The sequence below is a fragment of the Myxocyprinus asiaticus genome, chromosome 13, assembly GCF_019703515.2.
Source record: "Myxocyprinus asiaticus isolate MX2 ecotype Aquarium Trade chromosome 13, UBuf_Myxa_2, whole genome shotgun sequence".
NCBI classification, from domain to species: Eukaryota; Metazoa; Chordata; class Actinopteri; order Cypriniformes; family Catostomidae; genus Myxocyprinus; species Myxocyprinus asiaticus.
Window position 1 is genome coordinate 5801835 of NC_059356.1, and position 12770 is coordinate 5814604.

At 38.6% G+C, this 12770-nt stretch overlaps 1 protein-coding gene across 5 annotated transcripts in view; it reads left to right on the forward strand.

The window, feature by feature from the left end:
* Positions 1-12770, forward strand: part of LOC127450336 (gastrula zinc finger protein XlCGF57.1-like) — a 279453-nt gene that overhangs the window by 143552 nt on the left and 123131 nt on the right. Inside the window, exon 3 of one of the 5 annotated variants that reach the window (XR_007898963.1) lies at positions 2123-2894. The exons of the other annotated variants lie outside the window; for them this stretch is intronic. The gene's annotated coding sequence lies outside the window, so the exon portion shown is untranslated. Of the gene's footprint in view, positions 1-2122; positions 2895-12770 lie in introns of those variants that run through there. 5 annotated transcript variants of the gene reach the window in all.

Sequence of the window (12770 nt, forward strand, 5' to 3'; positions counted from 1 at the left end):
CAATAATCGCAGAATAATCGTTCTAATAATCGTTAGATTAATCGATCATCAAAATAATATTTAGTTACAGCCCTAAATGGTAATAACCTGTGCCCTGAAGGCAGTGGTCCCAATTTTCGGCATGTAGACTTTTCTGGGTTTGAGAATGGCTCTTGCCAAGCCCGGTCCAAACTCTAAGCAAGAGTCGTCGACTGTCAGCATCCTGACAAGGTCCCTGACACTTTCACTGAAGCCAAAGCAAGAAGCAGCAAAGTCTTTAATGAGAGTACACGTAAACTCATTGTGTTTAATGGCGCGAATGGCGGGCCAACTGGTTAAAAGTCCCAAACCAGAACAATACCGCCTCGCACCATGCAAGAATTTCACAATCGAAGTATGTCTGCCTACTGACAGATCACCCAATGGGATGTGTCGGGTTGCAATGGCAGTGACATACACTTAAAGCGTAGACGGGGAAAGACCCGCATCCAAGCGCTCTTGCAAAAAGTAAAGTATAGGCTGTTCAGTGCATTGTACAGGGTCCTCACCTCGAGAGGAACACCAATCAGTAAACACTCACCATTTCAAGGTGTATAAACATCTCCTTGAGAGGGCTCTGGCGTGTAATATGGTATCAAGCACTGGTTGTGAGTCAGCCCTAGTTGTGTGTCAGATAGGCACTGTTCAGGGTCCAGATGTGTGTTTTCACAGTTCCGGTTGTGGATGCCAAATCGCACCTAATAGCTCTATTATCTCTAGGCACCATAGGCGGTTGGGCCATTCTGACGCAACTAGCAGCACAATTTCCTTGTCCTCCCGAATTTTGCACAATACTTGAAAATGGACGGGAGGGAATGCATAACATACTTCTGTCCCACTGGCCATTTGTGGGCTATGGCATCCAGGTCAAGTGGAGCATGAGTCAGGGAGTACCACAGGTGACAATTCCCCAAATAGATCCCAGATCACCAGAACTGTCTGAGGGCGAGGTCTCACTTCTCCTTGTATAATGCCCTGTCATGAGAGCATATCTGTGCCGCAGTTAATGGGACCTGGAATGTGCATTGCATGTATTGATAGGAGATGTTTCTCGCACCAGAGGAGAATCTCAAGTCATTTGGTGTGATCGAACTAGCCCTTGGCAATTTATGCATACCACAACCGCCTTGTTATAGGTTTGGATCAGAACATGAAAACCTTGGACAGCTGGCCAGAAAGCCATCAACGCTAGAAAAAGAACTGATTACAATTTGTCAAATAGCAAAAGGATCATTATAGAACCTAGAAGTTCAGCTCAACCTAGTGAGCCACTTGAGTGCTCACTCTTTAAGGTGGCAGCTCCATGCCATCATGAAACCTGCGGTGTTTACCAAGGAGTAGATGACAAATTATCCAAAAATAAGATCACTATAAAAATAATAGATGAACAGGAGAAATATACATGAAATATGCTTATTGCTGTATTCTTGTAGGTGAGCGCAGTCTGACCCACCGAGCGCTGCCTCTGCGTGGCCTTGATCCAGACAGAAAACTCAGAGCTTGTGCCCATTTGATAAGGGGATTTACCGCTCACATGGAGGAAAACATTTACGAAAGGCCACCTTGAAAAAGACGTCGTTAATTAAACGGCTCTTTTATGATTGTGCACAGTATAAAAATACACACATCACATTAAAAGCAGTAGCATTTATGTTCACGCTACAATAATTCCAAAGTATACGATACTGCTGAGGCACAACAGGCTGTAGAATAATCTGGTCGTAAAGATGCTCATCCATACGATGGCATACAGGAGGAAATTCCACATGCTGTCGTTCAATGCAGAAGAGTAGTAATCGGCAAAAGCCGTAGCACCACAGGGAGTGGAAGAAAAACTCAGATCCACCCAATCCAGTGACGTGCAGAGTACGAGAGAGTTATCGCTACCCTAAAGGAGAAAATTCTGATGATATAGCTCTGTGTACTGCCGTATATGTGTCCTACTTTGTCTTGAATGTTGAAGAATGTTCTTCAACGTAATGAATAATGCAAGCTATTTGCTACATATATGCATAGCCAACATATAGCCTACCCCACTTCTTGGCCATTTAAAATGCAAATACATTAAAAGGTCACATTTATTAATTTTCATATTTCTTATTAGGCTTTAAGGAAATGAAAAAGGAAAATCAAGAAACAACAGAAGTGAAAGAGGAAAGCCAAGAACTGAATGAAGTGGAGGAACATCAGAATCAGATCCCTCATTTCATAACTGAAGAAAAATCTTTTAGTTGCTCACAGACTAAGAATTCTTCACAAATCAAAACTCAAGCCAAAAATTCCTTTACCTGCCCACAGTGTGGAAAGAGTTTTACACGTAAAGGAAACCTTTTGATTCACATAAGTCTTCACACCGGAGAGAAACCTTTCACATGCCATCAGTGTGGAAAGAGATTTTCAAAGAGAGGAGGCCTTACAGATCACATGAGAATTCACACTGGAGAGAAGCCCTACAGTTGCCATCAGTGTGGAAAAAGATTCATTAATAGAGGACACATTCATGTGCATATGAAAAGTCATACTGGAGAGAAGCCTTTCAAATGCTGTCAGTGTGGGAAGAGTTTTATGCGTAAAGGAGACCTTGACATGCACATGAGAGGCCACACTGGAGAGAAGCCTTACACATGCAATCAGTGTGGAAAGAGTTTTAGTAGGTCATTCAACCTAAAACAACATGAGAGAGTGCATACTGGAGAGAAGCCATACCATTGTTCTTCATGTGGGAAAAGTTTCCGCCAATTAAGGTCTTTAAGAAATCATAGAGAAGTGCATTGCCTTTAATTGTTGTAGTGACCAAAATGCAGGTAGTTTATAATGTACATGTTATGTCATTGATGAAATTAAGAGAAACTCTAAAAATAAAATTTCTACTTGTCCTTCCTTTTCTTTAAAAAAAGCACAAAAAACTGTTACAGCGAGGCATTTACAATGGAAGTCAATGGGGCTAATCCGTAAACATTAAAATACTATTTCAAAAGTATAGTAACAAGACAGACAATATACTTGTTAACATGATTTTAGAGCGATAAAACCTTTTACTAGCCTTTTCTGTGTAAAGTTATAGCCAATTTTACAGCTTTGTTGCCATAATGATGTAATGTCAACAAACCCTAAAAATACTATAAAAAATGATGATTTAAACAACTTTACATCTCAAATAATACACAAGTCATTACAGAAGAATTAATGTCATTTTATAAAATTATACATCTTTCATTTCTTCCTTTAAACCCTACAAAAATTGTCCCCATTCACTTTTATTGTAAGTGCCTCACTCTAACAAATTTTTTATTATTTTTTTTTTTTTTTTTGGTAATCAACATGCTGTAAATGCTGTCGATTGAGCTTAACTTGTATTGAACCCGGAATATTACTTTAATCAAAAATGAAGTTCAGCTGTTTAAGTTTTCTCCGCATCCTCTTGGTTGCATCTGACTGCCATGTCCACAAAGAGTTTACAAAGCATGTGCAGGATCTCACTGAGAATAGGGAACAATCAGCAGAGAGGTACTAAATTTAAAAGCATTAGATATGCCATGGAGCACCATGAAGGCCATCATCAGCATGTGGAGCATATGGGGAACCACAGTGGGTGCATTTACATGCACTTTAACAGTTTGATTTCAGTCAATCTAAAGCAATAATTTGTCTTTAAAATGTCTCGTAAGCACTATAGTCTGACTGAAATCGTACCAGTCTGATTTTTGTTAAATCAAACTAACAAACCTAGATAATGTGATTGTAGCTCGGCTAAGTCCAGCATGTATACACGTTAATCTGACCACAGTTGGCCTCAGCGTTATGCTCATGCTCCAAAAAACAGAGGTATCGCACACATGTATTTTACCTGAAAGTCGAACGCAACACAAAGCAGAGAGGAAGAAGAGCAACAACAACACAAATGTCCCTGCATTCCAAACAGGATAAATCAACCTCTTACAGGGCACTTATATCACCCAACACCCATCTTTGCAGTAGCATCAGATTTCTTACTTTAAAACAAGTATAACAAACCTTTTTCATGATATTATGTGGAATTTTTTCACAAATTCAAAATACAACTGAAGAGGGTAACCGGTGCAAACTATGGCCAAGGATAGCATGCTAGCATTAGTGCCATGAATGCAGAATGTAAACATTACCACAGTCTAACAATCTTTTAGTTATCGAGTTGTTACTCAGCTTCTTAACTGGTTAACAGCTTCTTTAAGGCCACGTTCACACTACAAAGCTCTGGAAGTGAATCCACTAAATGTTCATAATGTGTATACAGAATACAGGACTGACTCCTGCAATTGCAATGATTGATGAGTGATAACCATAGCAATGCTGCAGCGCCTGTGAACAAAAAAACATGAATGGCACCATTTTAACCCATTTTGTATTTGCTATTTTTGAACAAAGAGATTATCCATCATGAATGTATCCAGCAATTTTTAGTAAGATGCCTTCAACAGAATTGCTGTGTTTTGTTTATGCACTTCTAAGCGGCTGTTGTTAAACAGTGTGCACGCTCTGGACTGCAACGTACAGGTTACCCTGAGACTGCAGGATTGATGAGAGAAACTAAAGAGGAGAGATAGACTGGAATATATGAATGAATGAAGACATACCTCGGTTTGTGCTGTTTGCACCAGGAGAAGTTCGACACATCTCACGTGTGCCATTAATCACTAGTTTTTCTGTTCAGTTCTGTACACACTATGTGGAATTTAGGAAAATGCAGTTATCGCTACCTTTTTTTCAAACTGTGTGTGTACAGGACGGGATTAAGAACTAAAAGGTGAACTGACAACAGTGATTAGCTGCAGTATGTATGTGGCCTTACCTATCTCACGTGGATTTCATTCATAGAAAGAGGTAGAAAGCATGATATTTATTGAATATGCAGCCTGAAGCAAATGACCGGTTTAATGACAGATGCAGAACTGTTCAAGTACAGACAACAACCAACCTTTAAAAATACCAGTAATCGCTAGAAAAATATAGACTATTGAAGATGCTAAGTGAAGTAAAGCAGAGCATGTTTAGTTAGAACAATCCAGGTGCAAATTGCGTCATCTGCCTTCGGACATCACCATAAGCACAACAGATAACGTACATCTCATCTGCACCAAAATCAATGTGTAAAGAATGCAAGAAATGCACATGGCTGTGAAGTTTTCCATGTTGTTGTGACTGTTGTGTGTTTCTTGCTGTTAAGAAGCTAGTTAGCTGACTTCTTCGACACTACTATCAGGTCATTTGGCAGACATCTACGTCACTTCCTCAGCTGATGTCCATCCTTTAACTATTAAAATATGCATGGTGTCATGTATACTTGGACAGAGAAATGAAGACTGTTGCTCGATTATAACTGCCCATGTAAACTTACTCAGTGATATTCCCAAGAACAGGACATCTGTTCGAGCTTAATTTATATAGTGCTTTTCCCAAGCAACAGCAAACCTAAATACTGTTACAGTACAGTATACACAAACACAACACAATGATCCAAGAGTCAAATGTATAATCCAGAGTGAAAATATGGATTTGCACATGTCCAATCCCAACAATTTAAATGAAATGGCAAATTATATGATCAGAGTAGTCCTTCATGTAGTAGGGGCACCAAGCAACCCATGCCGACCTGCATCTCCCACACCACAGAGACAAAACGAGGACAAACTCCAGAACATGTTCAGTGGTGAACGTGAAACATGCACTGTCGACAGGCACCACACCAAAAAAAATCCCTCCATCAGAGAACACAGCTGCACTGTACATAACAACCACACCACAAATGATGGCAAGTGGGCAGGCCAGTGGAATCAGGTAGACCGGGTGAGACAACGAGCGGAGCAGCCCGTCTGCAAGCACCAGCGGGAACCATGAAAACAAGCTAAATCTGTTGGAATGGAAGCCAACAATGTTCATTTTATCATGTGTAAAACTAAATTTAAACATATGCAACGAGTTGGAACAAAACAAAAGACAAAAAAACAGCTCCAGTGTGAAATGGCAGCCAAATGCCCACAGTGCACCCACCCAGTCCGACGGAGAACGTAACATCCAGAAACTACCCCACACCCACCCACCTGAGAAAGGACCATCTGCACCGACACCCTGCTGACAGTCAAATTGGAAATGAGTGCCCCTCAACTAGGTTTGGAGCCAATGCTCCTTTAACCGTCTGTGCAGGTCCCTGATTTCAAGCAAAACGATATGATGTAAAACAATAATAAGACCTTACAGTCCTATTTAGAGAAAAAGAACTGATTACAATATTTTAAATAGCAAAGGGATCATTATAGAACCTAGAAGTTCAGCTCAACCTACTGAGCCGCTTGAGTGCTTGCTCCTAAAGGTGGCAGCTGCGTGCCATCGTGAAACCTGCGGTGTTCACCAAGGAGCAGATGACAGATTATCCCAAAACAAGATGACTATAAAAGTTATTGGTGAACAAATGAAATATACATGAGTTATGCTTGTTGCTGTATTCTTGTAGGTATTTTTTAAGCAATGTAAAATAATAATTATAATACAAACCTGAATGAGTCTTTGATTTCACATAAACAGTGTTAATATGAATGTACAAAAATAAGTATTTCATGATTATTTACAGTGTAAGTTAAAAGGTATTTCATATGCCTTCCTGTATAGGAATCTGATAATATGGCAGTTAACATATAGAATAGTTCATTTTGTTTGGGCATGTACATAGCCCATTCAAATTATATGATAATAAACTATGATTTAAGTAAAATATGTTACATATAGAACAGCCATTTTTAGTATTTTATTTTGTTAAAATGTTGTATTTATGAGCAAGTACGTGACTTTTTTTATATCATATATTTTTATGTAGACCTACTTTTTATACCATGGAATAAATCAGATTTCATATTTGTATGGGTTGAACCTGAAAGCTATGTAAGTCTCAACTGGAACTGAAATAGGAATTTACATTAAACTTGTAAAAATAAATAAAAATGCATTCTGAGATGGCACTCTGCCTCCTCATTTCAAAAGTCCACCACATGCTGCTAAGACAAGTGACCTCAGCCAGATAAACATGCTGAAACATATATGTGACAATTAGGTTAGTTACTAATAGCTTAATTTAGTTAAGCATGTTCATTATTTCTTAATTTATGTTTTGTATCTTTTTTGTTATGCTGATGTTATACTGACATTGTAAGGCATTTCTTTAAATGTTTCATAGTATGATTTGGTCGGGAATTCATACATTCTCAAATCTGGTAAAAAAAAATAATGTCTTCACTCAGTATCATATGCTACAACATTCAGGGTATGTTCTCTTCCACTTCTGAAAACAAAAAGCAAAAACTCTGACTTTGTAATTATATTATATGTAGTTCAGGTATGTTGTAAGAGCCATACTTCCTGCTGCCAGGTGGTGGCGCTAAGACCATGACCCAAAATAGTCAAATCCATGTGATTAGCCCCGAAGACTAAACATCCATCTCAATTTTGATCTAAATCATACATTGCACACAGAAACTTCCTGTTTCCCATTTTTGCCATTTAATGCCTCGCTATGGCAACACCATTCAGTATATCAAAATCTGTTCACAATTTAGCATCTTCAATGTCTTGGCATAATGTTGTCTAAATGTGGAGCCAGTCTCATCAATCAGCTAGGAGGAGTATTTAAAAGTTCAGAGACTGCAATATTCAAAAAAATCCAAAATGGCTGACTTCCTGTTGGGCGGACCTAATGACAATAATTAAGAAAGTTGTCTGGCTTGATGAGAACTATATATGTACCAATTTTGGTGACTGTATGTGGAAAATGGGGGTGCTACAGAGGCTGTTTTACACACCCATTTTAAAGGGGGAGCTACAGAGCCCCACCTACACACCCATGCGTGAACTTTTGTGCAAAAATTTCGTGAAATTTTATGCATACCAAGTTCCTCAAAAACACTCAAATATAGGAAGATGGGAAAAATAACAATTAATGCATTGCCATGGCAACATTATTTAAGATATCAAATCTCCCTTTACAAATTTACATCAGCAGTTTCTTGACATTATTCTAAAGATTTTGAAGCAAGTCATGTAAACATAAGAGGTCTATTTCAAAGTCTGTTAAAAGTGCCATACTTCCTGCTGCCAGTTGGTGGCACTATAACCGTGACCCATAATAGCTGCATAAATGTGATCGCTCCCAATACCAAACATCCAGCTGAATTTTCATCAAAATCATACAATGCACACAGAAGATATAAGGAGCTTCCTGTTTCACATTTTTAGCCATACAGGTGCATCTCAATAAATTAGAATGTCGTGGAAAAGTTCATTTATTTCAGTAATTCAACTCAAATTGTGAAACTCGTGTATTAAATAAATTCAGTGCACACAGACTGAAGTAGTTTAAGTCTTTGGTTCTTTTAATTGTGATGATTTTGGCTCAAATTTAACAAAAACCCACCAATTCACTATCTCAAAAAATTAGAATATGGTGACATGCCAATCAGCTAATCAATTCAAAACACCTGCAAAGGTTTCCTGAGCCTTCAAAATGGTCTCTCAGTTTGGTTCACTAGGCTACACAATCATGGGGAAGACTGCTGATCTGACAGCTGTCCAGAAGACAATCATTGACACCCTTCACAAGGAGGGTAAGCCACAAACATTCATTGCCAAAGAAGCTGGCTGTTCACAGAGTGCTGTATCCAAGCATGTTAACAGAAAGTTGAGTGGAAGGAAAAAGTGTGGAAGAAAAAGATGCACAACCAACTGAGAGAACTGCAGCGTTATGAGGATTGTCAAGCAAAATCGATTCAAGAATTTGGGTGAACTTCACAAGGAATGGACTGAGGCTGGGGTCAAGGCATCAAGAACCACCACACACAGACGTGTCAAGGAATCTGGCTACAGTTGTTGTATTCCTCTTGTTAAGCCACTCCTGAACCACAGACAACGTCAGAGGCGTCTTACCTGGGCTAAGGAGAAGAAGAACTGGACTGTTGCCCAGTGGTCCAAAGTCCTCTTTTCAGATGAGAGCAAGTTTTGTATTTCATTTGGAAACCAAGGTCCTAGAGTCTGGAGGAAGGGTGGAGAAGCTCATAGCCCAAGTTGCTTGAAGTCCAGTGTTAAGTTTCCACAGTCTGTGATGATTTGGGGTGCAATGTCATCTGCTGGTTTTGGTCCATTGTGTTTTTTGAAAACCAAAGTCACTGCACCCGTTTACCAAGTAATTTTGGAGCACTTCATGCTTCCTTCTGCTGACCAGCTTTTTAAAGATGCTGATTTCATTTTCCAGCAGGATTTGGCACCTGCCCACACTGCCAAAAGCACCAAAAGTTGGTTAAATGACCATGGTGTTGGTGTGCTTGACTGGCCAGCAAACTCACCAGACCTGAACCCCATAGAGAATCTATGGGGTATTGTCAAGAGGAAAATGAGAAACAAGAGACCAAAAAATGCAGATGAGCTGAAGGCCACTGTCAAAGAAACCTGGGCTTCCATACCACCTCAGCAGTGCCACAAACTGATCATCTCCATGCCACGCCGAACTGAGGCAGTAATTAAAGCAAAAGGAGCCCCTACCAAGTATTGAGTACATATACAGTAAATGAACATACTTTCCAGAAGGCCAACAATTCACTAAAAATGTTTTTTTTATTGGTCTTATGATGTATTCTAATTTTTTGAGATAGTGAATTGGTGGGTTTTTGTTAAATGTGAGCCAAAATCATCGCAATTAAAAGAACCAAAGACTTAAACTACTTCAGTCTGTGTGCATTGAATTTATTTAATACACAAGTTTCACAATTTGAGTTGAATTACTGAAATAAATGAACTTTTCCACGACATTCTAATTTATTGAGATGCACCTGTAAATGTATTGCTTCGCCATGGCGACACCATTCAAAATATTAAAAATCTGTTCACAATTTAGCATCTATAAATGTCTTGGCATGATGTTGCACAAATTTGGTGCCAGTTGCGTGAATCCCCTTGAAGGATTATTTAAAAGTTCAGAGCTTGCGATTTTCGGAAAATCCAATATGGCCGACTTCCTGTTGGGTGGAGGCCGCCTTACATGCCCATTTTAAAAGAGGCACTGAAGAAAATAATGTAACAAAATGGGAAACAGGAAGTGTTTAATATCTTTTGCATGCATCGTATGATTTATATCAAACTTGAGCCGTATGTTTGGGCTTGTGGGCTGATCACATTGATGTGGCTATTGTGGGTCACAGTTGTAGCGCCACCAACAGATGGAAGGAAGTGTAGCACTTTTAACAGACTTTGAAATATGCCTCTTATGTTTACCTGAATTGCTTCAAAAAAAAAAGTTTAATAATGTCAAAACAGTGTAGATTTAAAATTCTGAAGGGATTCTTGATATCTTAAATAGTGTTGCCATGGCAACGCATTAAATGTAATTATTCCTTTTTATGTATATTCACATGTTTTTGAAGTACTTGGCATGCTTGCATTTTCATGATATTTTGCACATACATCAGAGTTGTCGGCCATTAGGCCTGGGCAAAAATTAATAAAGGCTTGGCTGGGGAGCTCTATAGCACCACCTTTTGACAAAAGTGGTGGGGTCAGTTTCTACTCTAGTCACCAAACTTGCTGCATATATTGTTCTCATCAAGCTGGACAACTTTCAAAATTTCAGTCATTAGTTCCACTCAACAGGAAGTCAGCCATTTTGGATTGAATGTGCATTTTTTTATATTTCAGTCTCTGAACTTTTAAATACTCCTCCTAGGGGATTCATGAGACTGTCACCACATTTAGACAACATTATGCCAAGACATTAAAGATGCTAAATTGTGAACAGATTTTTGATATATCGAACGGTGTTGCCATTAATAGTGAAAAAAGGGAAACAGGAAGTGTCACATATCTTCTGTGTGCATTGTGTGATTTTGATGAAAATTCAGCTGCACTTTTGGTAATGGGGGCTGATCACATGCATGCAGCTATTATGGGTCATGATCATAGCACCACCATCTGGCAGCAGGAAGTATGGCACTTTTAACAGACTTTGAAATTGCCCTTTTATGTTTACATTAATTGCTTCAAAATTCTTTAGAATAATATCAAGAAACTGCTGATGTAAAAATGTCAAGGGAGATTTGATATCTTAAATAGTGTTGCCATGGCAACACATTAATTGTTATTATTCCCTTCTTCCTATATTTGGGTGTTTTTGAGGCCCTTGGCATGCTTAAAGTGTCATGAAATTTTGCACACACATCAGAGTTGTTGGCCATTAGGTCTGGGCAAAAGTTCACACATGGCCGTGTAGGGGGGCTCTGTAGGGCCCCCTTTAAAATGGGTGTGTAAGACGGCCTCTGTAGAACCCCCATTTGCACCTACAGTCACAAAAATTGGTACATATATAGTTTTCATCAAGCCAGGAAACTTTCATAATTATAGTCATTAGGTCCTCCCAACAGGAAATCGGCCATTTTGGATTTTGTGACTATTGCAGTCTATGAACTTTTAAATACTCCTCCTAGGTGATTCATGAGACTGTCACCACATCTAGACAACATTATTCCAAGACATTTAAGATGCTAAATTGCAAATAGATTTTGACATATCAAATGGTGTTGCCATGACGAGGCATTAAATTAATGGCGAAAATGGGAATCAGGAATTGTCTGATATCTTCTGTGTGCAATGTGTGATTTAGATCAAAATTGAGATGTAAGTTTATTCTTGGGGGATAATCACATGGATTTGACTATTTTGGGTCACAGTCATAGTGCCACCACCTGGCAGCAGGAAGTGTGGCTCTTAAAATAGTCCTCTTATATTTACTCAAATTGCTTCAAAATTGTTTAGAATTATGTCAGATACCAAATGCATGTGTCCAACTTGCATTTTTTCCGAAAGCCACCGGGTGGAAATGGACCAGTTTTGCTTGGGCCCGTCATCACTGCTCACAGCTATATTTAGATCAAAATTTAAATGTATGTTTAGTCTTAGGGGCATTAATTGGGGTTAAAGGAGGATAATGGTTGATTCTGTACATGTATTTTGTGCTATATACTGTATAAGAATCAATAAAAAGTGTTAATATGAAAATAAATATTTAAATGACATATTTAATATTTAGTAGTTATGACATTTTTACATTGTGATGCAAGCAGTGCTTTTCATTTATTTATTTATTTTGTTTTGTGTGTGTGTGGGGGGGGGGGGGGGGTAAATTAATCCAGTTTTGCTAGATTAATTGTATAATTCATTTAAAATTTGACCTTAATAATTTGCAAACCAAAACAATAAAATAGCCAAGAAGATTCTCATTGCTCTTTCAATGATTAACCGATATCAGTCTCACATGATACGTAATTACGCCAAATTCCTAATAAGCTAAATTAACATCTTCAAGTATCAAAAAGATGAGTTAATGCCAGTTTGCCTCGAAAATATGAAAGTGGATCTCAGAAGAGAAAAACAGCAAAAGATAAAGTGGAATGCCAGTCCAACTTGTTGAAAAAAATTACAAAACTCACAGGATATTTTAAACTTGCTCAAACATCTGATAAAGATACAGAAGATGGCGAGGGGAAAAGACATTCACCACCACCACCTCATGGTAGGTTGTATATTAGCGTAGGCTGCATGCTAGTGATAACAAATGTGGGACCGACTAGGAAGATGGACGCCTAAAGACGAGCTCCGTCAAAAGCTCACCTAATTCACTCAAAATCCGATGAGTTTTGAATGATACATTATAAAGTCTGTTACAACAAAGGGGCAACTTTCATACA